Consider the following 13,075-nt stretch of genomic DNA (forward strand, 5'->3'; position numbering starts at 1 on the left):
CTGCATTCATAGGTTGATAGGTGAAGACAGGTTTTTCACAGGATGAATCCTATCTCAAGTCTTAATCACACTACTTAGGTGATATTTAGATGAGATTTGGGACTTAGAGTTGCTTCCAAAATAAGTTTACACTTTGGAGCTACTGGAACGGGGAGGAGGGGTGAATGTATTTTGTCAGTGAGGATATGAATTTGGGGGTCTTGAGGGCTGAATATTATGAACCAACCTGTTTCCCCCTGAATTGATAGGCTGAAGTCCTAAATCCCAGGATCTCATTACTCGATTGTACTCACTCCGACTGATATGCCCATGAGTACACTCCTGGGTAACCACTCCATCTCACTCTGGAGTCAAGACCAAATCCGCTTTTTCCATTAAGCAGCACTGATTAAACTGCCATCTTCAGGATACCAGGCACCACAATGAAACAAAACTGCTTCATTCATCGCCACTTTGTCCATGTATGTCCCATACTCAACCATTTGATGAAACGTTGGCATGCATCAGTGTCCACCTTAGAAACTCCTCTGGTTCCTTCTTAGAATTTCTATGGACTTTGGGGCACCTGGGGGCTCAGTCGGTAAAGCATCCAACTTCAGCTCAGGTCATGATCTCGTGGTTCATGAGTCTGAGCCCACGTAGGGCTCTGTGCTGACAGTTCAGAGCCTGGAGTCTGCTTTGGATTCTGTCTCTCTCTCTCTGCCCCTTCCCCACTCACATGCTCTTTCTCTCTCAAAAATAAATGAAACATTAAAAAAATTTTTTTAAGTATTCTATGGACTTTTTCAGCAAACGCAGTGAATATAAAATGACATTGTGCGCAAACATACTTTATATATCCCCAGTAACACTACAGGATCTTGTGTTTTGTATCCAGGAAAAGCAGCATCTGGGGAGAGTATAGTCTCGGCTCATAATGAAAAAGGGGCAGACAGTTGGAAAACACACAGAGATCACCACAGCGGTGTTCACCAGCCACAAACTGGGATTATCAGTATAAGCAACACTAACATGAAAGATGGAGGAGAGGGAGTGTTAAGACACAAAGGTGCTCACCAGGACAAGGATGCTCTGAGTGGCTCTGGACTCAGCAGAGGATCTGGGGGAGACATTAGTGCTGTGAATGTGCTGGACCCGCTGCTTGTGCCTGTGCAGGAGGAAGACCATGGAGCCACTGGCCCAGATCATGAGAACAGAAAATAAAACCTCAGGGACTACTATCAACACTGCATAGAGTAGGACTGTCACTGCCTCCTGATGGATAGTAAAACAGTACCCCAAATCTCCTTCCTGTGTGATGTTTTTGGTGCTCCATTGGCTAGGCATATATAACACATACAGAGGAAACACTCAATTTATAAATGCGTAATGATTCCAGCAGAGGAAAATGGAGAAGCCAACATATTTTGGGGCTTTGACTTTAAGATCCTTCCAATAGGAGTTCATCGGGCTGATTGTGATGGTCTGGAAGACACTCAAGAGGCAGGTGCTGCTAATGGACAACCCCCTGCCCACTCTCTGAACGTACAAAAAAAGTTTGCGTGCAAATGTAGTGAAATAAGATTTCAATCCCAAAGCTGCCAATGTCTGGGGGACTCCTTCAGAGAGAATGACCAAGGAGTTGGCTATAGTCAAGTGCATGAGAATCAAACGGGTGAACCTCAGCCTGCGTTCAGTGTGGTAAACGGACACATAATGATAAAGAAGAACGAAATTGCCCACAATTCCAACTGTCGTCTGTGACAAGAAGATTATTCCTACTGTCAAATGCCCTGAAGCTAATCTGTCATACATGTTTTCCTTTATATTATGAACAACAATCATTTCTCTGGGCAAAGCCTCACTGAAGGTTTTTTACACCACAAATAACATGAATTGAGTGCTCCGATTTGATTGCCATGACTTCCTGTGATTGGAAGAGATGGAGAGATTTGCAGTATATTTAACTGAAAAGTCCGCAGTAAGGATGAAGTGCTGTTATCCTGGAGAAGCAATGACAGGTGAGAGCAAATGGAAAGAAAGCACAAGGCAACATTTTCAGAACAACCTGAAATGTGCAAGTTATATTGGAAAAAGGAAAACTTGATCACTATCACTTCCTAAAACAAATTAAGTCTGACTGGATTGCTTACATAAATCTTAAAGGTACAACGGATTCATCCTGAAAACGAAAAAAAAAAAATGTCTATACCTTAGAACACGAAAATAGTTCTTGAACAGCACAGAGCACATTAACCATGCCAGTAAAATGACTTTGTATTACATGAATGGATGGTTCTCATCCAAACATCCCCACCACACACACACAATTTGTAACCAGCAGAAAGAATTCCTGAAGACCACACAATAGAATAAACAATGGACAAACCGTTCCAACAGAAACTTCAAATAAGAGGTTACTCAATAGAGAATACAGGTGTAAAAATGTTCTATGTCTATAGTAGTCACAAAAATTTCAAATATGACACTACCGCCTGGTGCCATCAAACACGACATAAAAATCTAAAACAAGGAGGACAGGGGTGCCTTGTTGGCTCAGGTGGAAGACCATGAGACTCTTGATCTCAGGGTTGTGAGTTCAGACACAACATTGGGTACAGAGATTACTAAAATAAACAAACTTTAAAAAAAAAGAATAAAAGGAGAATGAGAGAAACAACAAGTCTTTGCAAACATGTGGATCAACCAAGAATCTTGAAACTACTGGCAAACATTAAAATTTGGAAACTGTGTGGTAGTATAAACTTTAGCTGTCTTGGATATACTATGTCCCAACAAATATACAGCTATGAATATACTCAACAAAGTTTGTCTGGTATCCCTAAAAGACTGGTTACAGAATTATATACCAGCACTACTCGTTACTCGTAGTAGTCCAAACTCAGGAATACCCACTTCCCATTAACAGGACCAGCCATCGGTGAATGTTTTCATAGTCACACCATGGAGTCTTCTACAGCAGATCTAAAATGCTAACAAGACTACGCAAGAATACAAATCAATTTTCAAAAGTCATATGGCATGAGAAATAAGTCATCATTACACATTCAGGCAGTATGACTCCATTTATATCAAGTACAAAATGGGAAAAGTGATCTAATCTTTCAAATCTTGGAGAGTTATGAACCTATTCCCAAACATCACAATCCTACAAATATAGCCAAGAAAACTATACCGGTGGGGACAGTGACTTAGAGAGAACACAAGAAGATACCCGGAATTCTGACAACCACCTGTTTCTTCATCTTGGAATTGCATACACCGGTGTGGTCACTTGTGAAATACCAGTGAGTTGCATCATTAAAACGTGTATTTCTTCTAGTTTTTTAAATACAAACCATCAAAATAAAATTTCAGGGAGCTGAGAAGATTCTGTGCATGTGTTTGGCTTCCTCAATGAGTCCGTACAGAAAGAAAACTTATGGACCAAAAGGTCCAGATTGGAGGTCAACGATGAAACATCACAGAATAATAATGGTGCTTATAATAAGTCTGAGATTTGGTTTAAAAAAATTCAGGAGAGCAGCATCCTAAATATTTGTTCCTTCTTGCTATATTTGCCATAGGAGTAACGATATTTACCAGCACATACAGGGTCCGCAAAGGACAATGGAAATCCCAATATCCTGGGGAGGCTTTAGCTAATCTCCACCCACCTGGAGGTCTCGGGGCGAAGAGGCAGCTGGTGCCAATGAACACACCCTGCCAGCGTTGTGAGGACAGAAAACAGATGTGCACTCAGAAATGCATCGAAGAATGTTTCAACTAATGGCTGCCAATGTCTTGGGGACACATGTAAAAGGAAATGACCAAGAAGCAAGTATAATCAGGTGCCTAAGAATCACATCTCAGGATCTCAACCTGGATTCCCTGTAGAAGAGGAAGAGACAATGGTAAAGAAGTGAGAAAATGCCAAGGATTCCAACCATCATCAATGAAGAGGAAACTGTTCTCATTGCCAAATCCTGGAGTCCATTCTGACAGATCCCAGTGAGTAATACTGGTCTTCAGAATCCGAGTATCCTGCACTGGAACATGTCTTTTCGACTGCATGTATCATATCAGTTGAGACACATTATCTCTGGGAAACATATTTACTTCAGTTTGACTGTGTCAAGGTGCCTCCCACAGTGGAAAAAATAACCTTTATTTTTTTTAACGTTTTATTTATTTTTGAGACAGGGAGAGACAGAGCATGAACAGGGGAGGGTCAGAGAGAGGGAGACACAGAATCTGAAACAGGCTCCAGGCTGAGCTGTCAGCACAGAGCCCGACGCGGGGCTCGAACTCACGGACCGCGAGATCATGACCTGAGCCGAAGTTGGCCGCTTAACCGACTGAGCCACCCAGGCGCCCCCAAAAAATAACCTTTAAATACCACTTAAAATGCATGAATCACTGCCTACTACCATACATATGGAATCTTTTTTATTTTCCTAAATGCATGATGGAGGCACAAACGTTATTTCCATGGCAGAGATAAAGACAAGCTAGGCACACAGGGTAAGCAATCTAAGTTCACACATTGGTTAGGGGCCGAGTGGAGACTGGAACCGGGCAGGTTGGAGCGAAGACAGTGTCTGAACCTCTGTACTCCACTAACAATGCACGTCAGCTGTGCCTTCAAATAATCCAGACGCATATTTAATTTTGCATTTATACTTTTCCATCTTATTTCACACTATATGTTATTTTATATGTTTGGTGTAAAAAGCATACATTTTTCATTAAGGATATTTTATTTAGGTGAATAACATATGTAAATAAAGTTTTAATATCATAATAAAGTTCAGAGGCATGAATTACAGGCTAATCCTGCAGGAGACATCCCTGTGTACACATTAGATTTAATAAATGCAGCATGTGCTAACAATACTTTGGCAGTAGAAAGAGTCATTTCCTGTCACAGTAACAACAAAAGTCATGGCTTCCACACACACAATATTACATCATAGTACCTTGTTCTCTAATCAACGGTTTATAAAATCCTACTATAAGATGAAACAGTTATTGATGATTATGTTTTAAATGCTGAGGTATTTAACAAAATGTGCATTGAGTGAAACTATTAGCACTAAGGCAAGATTGTAAAAGACAGTACAATACAAGACACACGTAAAATGGTTCTAAGAATATGGAATTGTGTGTGTCACGTAAGTTAAAAATCATTAGAATATGAGTTCTGAGACTGGGATTCATATTAGAATATTATTAAACCAGAGAGAATGAGCCAAGATTCACATGCCCCAGGCACCTCTTGTCTGGTCCCATAATTACAGTGAACTTTGCCCCAACTGACTCTTGGTTCCTGCTCTGGTATGATGTCATGGTTTTGTGAGTTTGAGCCCCATGTTGGGATCCCCACGGACAGTGCAGAGCCTGATAGGGATTCTCTCTCCCTCTCTCTCTGCCCCTACCCCACTCTGCTATCTCTGTCTCTCTCAAAATAAAGAAATAAACTTATTTTTAAAAAATTCTAAACACATATTCATCTACACGATCTCTGTAAAGGATTAGAAAACTGTTTCTGCTCTACCCTTCTCTGTATTATAAGCATAAGGCATTGTAAGCACACCTCTACTAACACTGAAAACTCTTAGCTCACACCCAAGTAACTACTCCACCTCCCTCTTTAGCTCTTCCCCTGGTCTGTCCTGACCCTCAGGATCCCTTTACAGACACGAACACTTACTCACACCTCCTTCCTTACAGGCACTGCCTCTCAGTCTGACAGAGAAAGAACTCACTGGACTTGTCATGTTGAAGGATGGGGGCGCAGCGTGAAGGTCACAGCAGCCAGTACGTGTGAGGGAGGGAGGCAGCCAGACCAGAGATAAGGCTTTGTGATCTGTGACCTCCCCTCCCGTCGGAACTGCAATTATCATTTCACACGTGGTGGCAATGACAGCACAGCCTTCGGTAGCTGACAATACTTCTGAAAAACTTTCTCCCAGGACTCATTACCAAATCCAATTACAAGTTTGTGAGTATCTCCGAAGAGACTGTTGTCTGCTTTAGGAGGGGCTCTTACTTTTCATGATCCCTGATGGCAGAGAGGGGCTCACAGGGAAGGAGCAGTAAATACTGATGTCAGACAACTAAGGGACTGGCAGTGAGTGTGTGTGTCTCACAGGCGTCCCCAATTCCTGGCGTCCCCGATACCTGGTGGTGCTCTGGTGGGAAGGGCAAATCCCGAGGAGCAGAGTGGGGCCCGGGAGGTTCTTGGGCCACACAGGGAGAAACGGTTCCACTGCTGGAAGGACACTTGGTAGAGGCTGTGAGGCCACCTGGGCCCAGCAGACCCCAGACAGCATAAAAGTGGGGAGTGAATGAAAGCTGAAGACAAAGGACAGGTGAGAGATTGCTGATCAGGGAGAAGAGAGTTCCAGTACTAGAGACTGGGTAGCTGGGTGACACCATTTTCACCGCTCCTGCACATGCACATACCCACCTACAAGTGCCACAACAATCCACCCCACTAGGCTGGCAGCGCCTAGAGGAGAATGGAGCCATTACACTAAGCCCCGCCCAACTGGGCCAACCTCACTCTTCAAGAACAGAAGTCTCAACACCTGCTTAGTTTATGGACTATAAAGCACTTCATAGTCTGACTTCTAGGGGAAAAACGAAGTAATTTCAATCGTATTTCAGTCTGTTAGGAGCCCAATCTATTCAATTTTCTTTTTTTTTCCCTTTTCTTTTCTCTTTTTTCTCTTTTTCATTTCCTTTTTCTTGATTACAGTAGGAGAAAAAATTCATTTTTAATTTTTATTAAAAATATTTTTATTTTTTTACTATATTTTTTACTTTTGTGTAAATTTTTCAAATTCTATTTAATTCCATCATTTTATTTTACTCTACTTCACTATATTCATTTCTTCAAATTATCAAACGATTTCCTTTTTTATCTTCTGTTTTCTGTTTCTTTTTTCTTGAATACAGAAAGAGAAAGAATTCATTTTTAATTTTTATTAAAAATATTTTTAATTTTTTTCTACTATATTTTTCACTTTTGTGTAAATTGTTTCAAATTCTAGTTTACTTACATCATTTCATTTTAGTCCACTTCAGTGTAATCATTTTTTCAAATTTTCGAACAATTTCTTTTCTCTTCTTTCCCCTTTTTTCTCTAATCCATCAAGCAACTTAAACACCCGGACCAAAACACACCTAGGATCTAGCATCATTCACTCAATTTGTGTGTCTGTGTGTGTGTGTGTGTGTGTGTGTTTAATTTTTTAATTGTAATATTTTTTTAATTTTAATTTTTTTTAATTTTAATTTTTTAACCTCATTAATTCCTCTTCTCCCTTCAAAATGATGAAACAAAGGAATTCACCACAAAATAAAGAGCAGGAAGAAACGACAGCCAGAGACTTAACCAACACAGATACGAGCAAGATGTCTGAACCAGAATTTAGAATCATGACAATAAGAATACTAGCTGCAGTCGAAAATAGATTAGAATCCTTTTCTGTGGAGATAAAAAAAAAAAAGTAAAAACTAGTCAGGATGAAATAAAAAATGCTATAACTGAGCTGCAATCACAAATGGATTCTGTGGTGGCAAGGATGGATGAGGCAGAACAGAGAATCAGTGATACAGAGGACAAACTTATGGAGAATAACAAAGCAGAGAAAAAGAGGGAGATTAAGGCAAAAGAGCACAATTTAAGATTAGAGAAATCAGTGTCTCATTAAAAAGGAACAACATCAGAATCACAGGGGTCCCAGAAGAAGAAAAGAGAGAAATACGGGTAGAAGGGTCATGTGAGCAAACTATAGCTGAAAACTTTCCTAACCTGGGGAAAGACACAGACATCAAAATCCAGGAAGCACAGAGGACTCCCATTAGATTCCACAAAAACCGACCATCAATAAGGCATATCATAGTCAATTTCACAAAATACTCAGGCAAGGAGAGAATCATGAAAGCAGCAAGGGAAAAAAAGTCCTTAACCTACAAGGGAAGACAGATCAGGTTTGCAGCACACCTATCCACAGAAACATGGCAGGCCAGAAAGGAGTGGCAGGATATATTCAGTGTGCTGAATCAGAAAAATATGCAGCCAAGAATTCTCTACCCATCAAGGTTGTCATTCCAAATAGAAGGAGAGATAAAAAGTTTCCGAGACAAACAAAAATTAAAGGAGTTTGTGACCACTAAACCAGCCCTGCAAGAAATTTTAAGGGGGACTCTGTGATGGGGAAAAAAGACGAAATTAATTAATTTAATTAAATACCAAAAGCAACAAAGACTAGAAAGGACCAGAGAACACCACCAGAAACTCCAACTCTACAAGCAACATAATGGCAGTAAATTCACATCTTTCAGTACTCACTCTAATATCAATGGCCTCAATGCTCCAACCAAAAGATACAGGATAACAGAATGCATAAGAAAACAAGATCCATCTATATGCTGTTTACAAGGGACCCACTTTAGACCTAAGTCCTTTTGTGTCTTTAGACCTAAAGACACCTTCAGATTGAAAGTAAGGAGATGGAGAACCATCTATCATGGTAATGGTCAACAAAAGAAAGCCGGGGTAGGCGTACTTATATCAGACAATCTAGACTTTAAAATAGAAACTGTATCAAGAGATGAAGAAGGGCATTATATCATAATGAAGGGGTCTATCCACCAAGAAGATTTAACAATTGTAAACATTTATGCACCAAACGTGAAAGAACCGAAATATATAAATCAATTAATCACAAACATAAAGAAACTCATTGATAGTAATACCATAACAGTAGGAGACTTCAACACCCCACTCACAGCAATGGACAGATCATCTAATTGCAAAATCAACAAGGAAACAATGGCTATGAATGACACACTGGACCAGATGGACTTAACAGTTATATTCAGAACATTTCATCCTAAAGCAGCAGAATATACATTCTTCTCCAGTGCACATGGAACGTTCTCCAGAATAGACCACATACTGTAACACAAATCAGCCCTCAGCAAGTACAAAAAGATACAGATCATACCGTGCATATTTTCAGACCACAATGCTATGAAACTTGAAATCAACCACAAGAAAAAACTTGGAAAGGTAACAAATACTTGGAGACTAAAGAACATCCTACTAAAGAATGAGTGGGCTACGGAAGCAGTTAAAGAGGAAATTAAAAAGAATATAGAAGTCAATGAAAATGATAACACCACAACCCAAAACCTCTGGGATGCAGCAAAGGAGGTCATAAGAGGAAAGTATACAGCAACCCAGGCCTTCCTAAAGAAGGAAGAAAGATCTCAGATACACAACCCAACCTTACACCTTAAAGAGCTGGAAAAAGAACAGCAAATAAAACCAAAAACTAGCAGAAGTCAGGAAACAATAAATATTAGAGCAGAAATTAATGCGATCGAAACCAAAAAAACCAGAATAGATCAATGAAACCAGAAGCTGGTTCTTTGAAAGAATTAACAAAACTGATAAGCCACTAGCCAGTTTGATCAAAAAGAAAAAGGAAAGGACCCAAATAAATAAAATCAAGAATGAAAGAGGAGAGATCACAATCAACACAACAGAAATAAAAACAATTAAGAGAATATTATGAGCAATTATATGCCAATAAAATAGGCAATCTGGAAAAAATGGACAAATTCCTAGAAACATATACACTACCAAAATTGAAACAGGAATAGAAAATTTGAACAAACCCATAACCAGTAAGGAAATCAAACTAGTAATCAAAAACCTTCCCCAAGGGGTGCCTGGGTGGCTCAGTCGGTTGAGCATCCGACTTCAGCTCAGGTCATGATCTCACAGTCCGTGAGTTCTAGCCCTGCGTTGGGCTCCATGCTGTCAGTTCAGAGCCTGGAGCCTGTTTCAGATTCTGAGTCTTCCTCTCTCTCTCTGCCCCTCCCCTGCTCATGCTCTCTCTATATCAAAAAATGAATAAACGTTAAAAAAAATTTTTTTTAATTAAAAAAAAAAAAAACAAAAAAACCTTCCCCAAAACAAGAGTCCAGGGCCAGATGGCTTTCCAGGGGAATTCTACCAAACATTTAAGAAGAGTTAACACCTATTCTCTTGAAGCTGTTCCAAAAAAATAGAAACGAAAGGAAAACTTTCAAACTCATTCTATGAAGCCAGATTATCTTGATTCCAAAATCAGACAGCAACCCCACTAAAAAGAGGAATGACAGACCAATTTCCCTGATGAAGAAGGATGCAAAAATCCTCAACAAGGTATTAGCCAACTGGCTCCAACAATACATTAAAAAAATTATTCACCATGACCAAGTGGGATTTATACCTGGGAGGAAGGGCTGGTTCAATATCTGCAAAACAATTAACGTGATTCATCACATCAATAAAAGAAAGGACAAGAACCATATGATCCTCTCAATAGATGCAGAGAAAGCATTTAACAAAATACAGCACCCTTTCTTGATAAAAACCCTCAAGAAAGCAGGGATAGAAGGATCATACCCGGAGATCATAAAAGCCATGTATGAACGAGCCAATGCTAATATCATCCTCAGTGGGGAAAAACTGAGAGCTTTCTCCCTAAGGTCAGGAACAAGAAAGGGATGTCCACTCTCACCACTGTTATTCAACATAGTATTGGAAGTCTTAGCCTCTACAATCAGACAACACAAAGAAATACAAGGCATCCAAATAGGCCAGGAGGAGGTCAAACTTTCACTCTTCGCAGATGACATGATGTTCTATATGGAAAACCCTAAAGATTCCACCAAAAAAACTGCTAGAACTGATTCATGAATTCAGCAAAGTGGCAGGATATAAAATCAATGCACAGAAATTGGTTGCATTCTTCTACACCAACAATGAAGCAACAGAAAGAGAAATCAAGGAATCGACCCCATTTATGGTTGCACCAAAAACAGTAAAATACCTAGGAATGAATCTAACCAAAGAGGTGAAAAATATATACACTGAAAACTATAGAAAGCTTATGAAAGAAACTGAAGACACAAAAACATGGAAGAAGATTCCATGCTCCTGGAGAGGAAGAACAAATATTGTTAAAATGTCAATACTACCCAAAGTAATCTATATATTCAATGCAATCCCTATCAAAATAACACCAGCATTCTTCACAGAGCTAGAACAAATAATCCTAAAATTTGTACGGAACCAGAAAAGACCCCGAATAGCCAAAGCAATCTTGAAAAAGAAAACCAAAGCAGGAGGCATCACAATCCAGACTTCAAGCTACACTACAAAGCTGTAATCATCAAGACAGTATGGTACTGGCACAAGAACAGACACTCAGATCAATGGAACAGAATTGAGAACCCAGAAATGGACCCACAAACGTATGGCCAACTAATTTTTGACAAAGCAGTAAAGAATATCCAATGGAATAAAGACAGTCTCTTCAGCAAGTGGTGCTGGGAACACTGGACAGCGACATGCAGAAGAATGAACCTGGACCACTTTCTTACACCAGACACAAAAAGAAACTCAAAATGGAAAAGACCTCAATGTAAGACAGGAAGCCATCAAAATCCTCGAGCAGAAAGCAGGCAAAAACCTCTTTGATCTTGGCCGCAGCAACTTCTTACGCAACACGTCTCCAGAGGCAAGGGAAGCAAAAGCAAAAATGAACTACTGGGACCTCATCAAAATAAAAACCTTCTGCACAGCAAAGGAAACAATCAGCAAAACTAAAAGGCAACTGACAGAATGGGAGAAGATATTTGCAAACGACATATCAGATAAAGGGTTAGTAGCCAAAATCTAAAAAGAACTTATCAAACTCAACACCCAAAAAACAAATAATCCAGTGAAGAAATGGGCAAAAGACATGAATAGACACTTCTCCAAGGAAGACATCCAGATGGCCAACTGACACATGAAAAAATGCTCCACATCACTCATCATCAGGGAAATACAGGTCAAAACCACAATGAGATACCACCTTACACCTGTCAGAATGGCTAACATTAACAACTCAGGCAACAACAGATGTTGGCAAGGATGCGGAGAAAGAGGATCTCTTTTGCACTGCTGGTGGAAATGCAAGCTGGTGCAGCCACTCTGGAAAACAGTATGGAGGTTCTTCAAAAAATCAAAAATAGAACTACCCTATGACCGTGCAATTGCACTACTAGGAATATATCCAAGGGATACAGGTATGCTGTTTCAAAGGGGCACATGCACCCCAATGTTTATAGCAGTGCTATCGACAAGAGCCAAAGTATGGGAAGAGTCCAAATGTCCACTGACAGATGAGTGGACAAAGAAGATGTGGTGTTTATGTATACAATAGAGTATTACCCGGCAATCAAAAATAATGAAATCTTGCCTTCTGCAACTACATGGATGGAACTAGAGGGTATTATGTTAAATGAAATTAGTCAGTGAGAGAAAGACAAAGTTCATATGGCTTCACTCATATGAGGAACTTAAGATACAAAACAGATGAACACAAGGGAAGGAAAGCAAAAATAATATAAAAACAGGGAGGGCGACAAAACATAAGAGACTCTTAAATATAGAGAACAAACAGAGGGTTGTTGGAGGGGTTGTGGGAGGGGGGATGGGCTAAGTGGGTAAGGTGCAATAAGAAATCTACTGCTGAAATCATTGTTGCACTATATGCTAACTTGGATGTAAATTAAAACTTAATTAATTAAAAAAATAAAAACGGAATCTCCTATTAGAATTTCCAACTGCAATTCAACCTCACAGGTTTCATCCCTTCTTCCAACAGTTCCACACATCTGTCTTCCTCCCCCAAAGATAGAACTCTTTGCAATTTCTGAAAAAGGAAATGCATGTACTTCTGTGCAAAATCCACCAATATACAAACGAATGAGAATTTTATAGAAGAAAAATCATCGGACCCTTTGGATCAGTGTTCCCAACCTTGGCACTACTGACCTGTGACCTAGATACCTCTCCGTGGTGGGAGTTGTCCTGGACATAGCAGGATATGTGCCTATATCTCCCACTCCACTATGTGTCAGAAGCAACCCGCACCTCACTCCTCCCCAAATGTAAAGGTCACTAAACACTGCCACATGATCTTGGGCGGGGCAGGGGATGGGGGGGAAACCACAGGAAAATACCCTAGATAGGGATCAG

The 13,075-nt window shown here is 40.0% G+C and overlaps 1 long non-coding RNA gene and 1 pseudogene across 1 annotated transcript in view; both read right to left on the bottom strand.

Moving 5' to 3' along the window:
- LOC123578034 overlaps nucleotides 1-13,075 on the bottom strand; it is a 47,302-nt gene that overhangs the window by 32,061 nt on the left and 2,166 nt on the right. The window lies entirely within an intron of this gene.
- LOC123578009 lies at nucleotides 796-3,685 on the bottom strand (annotated as a pseudogene).

This window comes from Leopardus geoffroyi, chromosome E2 (assembly GCF_018350155.1).
Source record: "Leopardus geoffroyi isolate Oge1 chromosome E2, O.geoffroyi_Oge1_pat1.0, whole genome shotgun sequence".
Lineage (NCBI taxonomy): Eukaryota > Metazoa > Chordata > Mammalia > Carnivora > Felidae > Leopardus > Leopardus geoffroyi.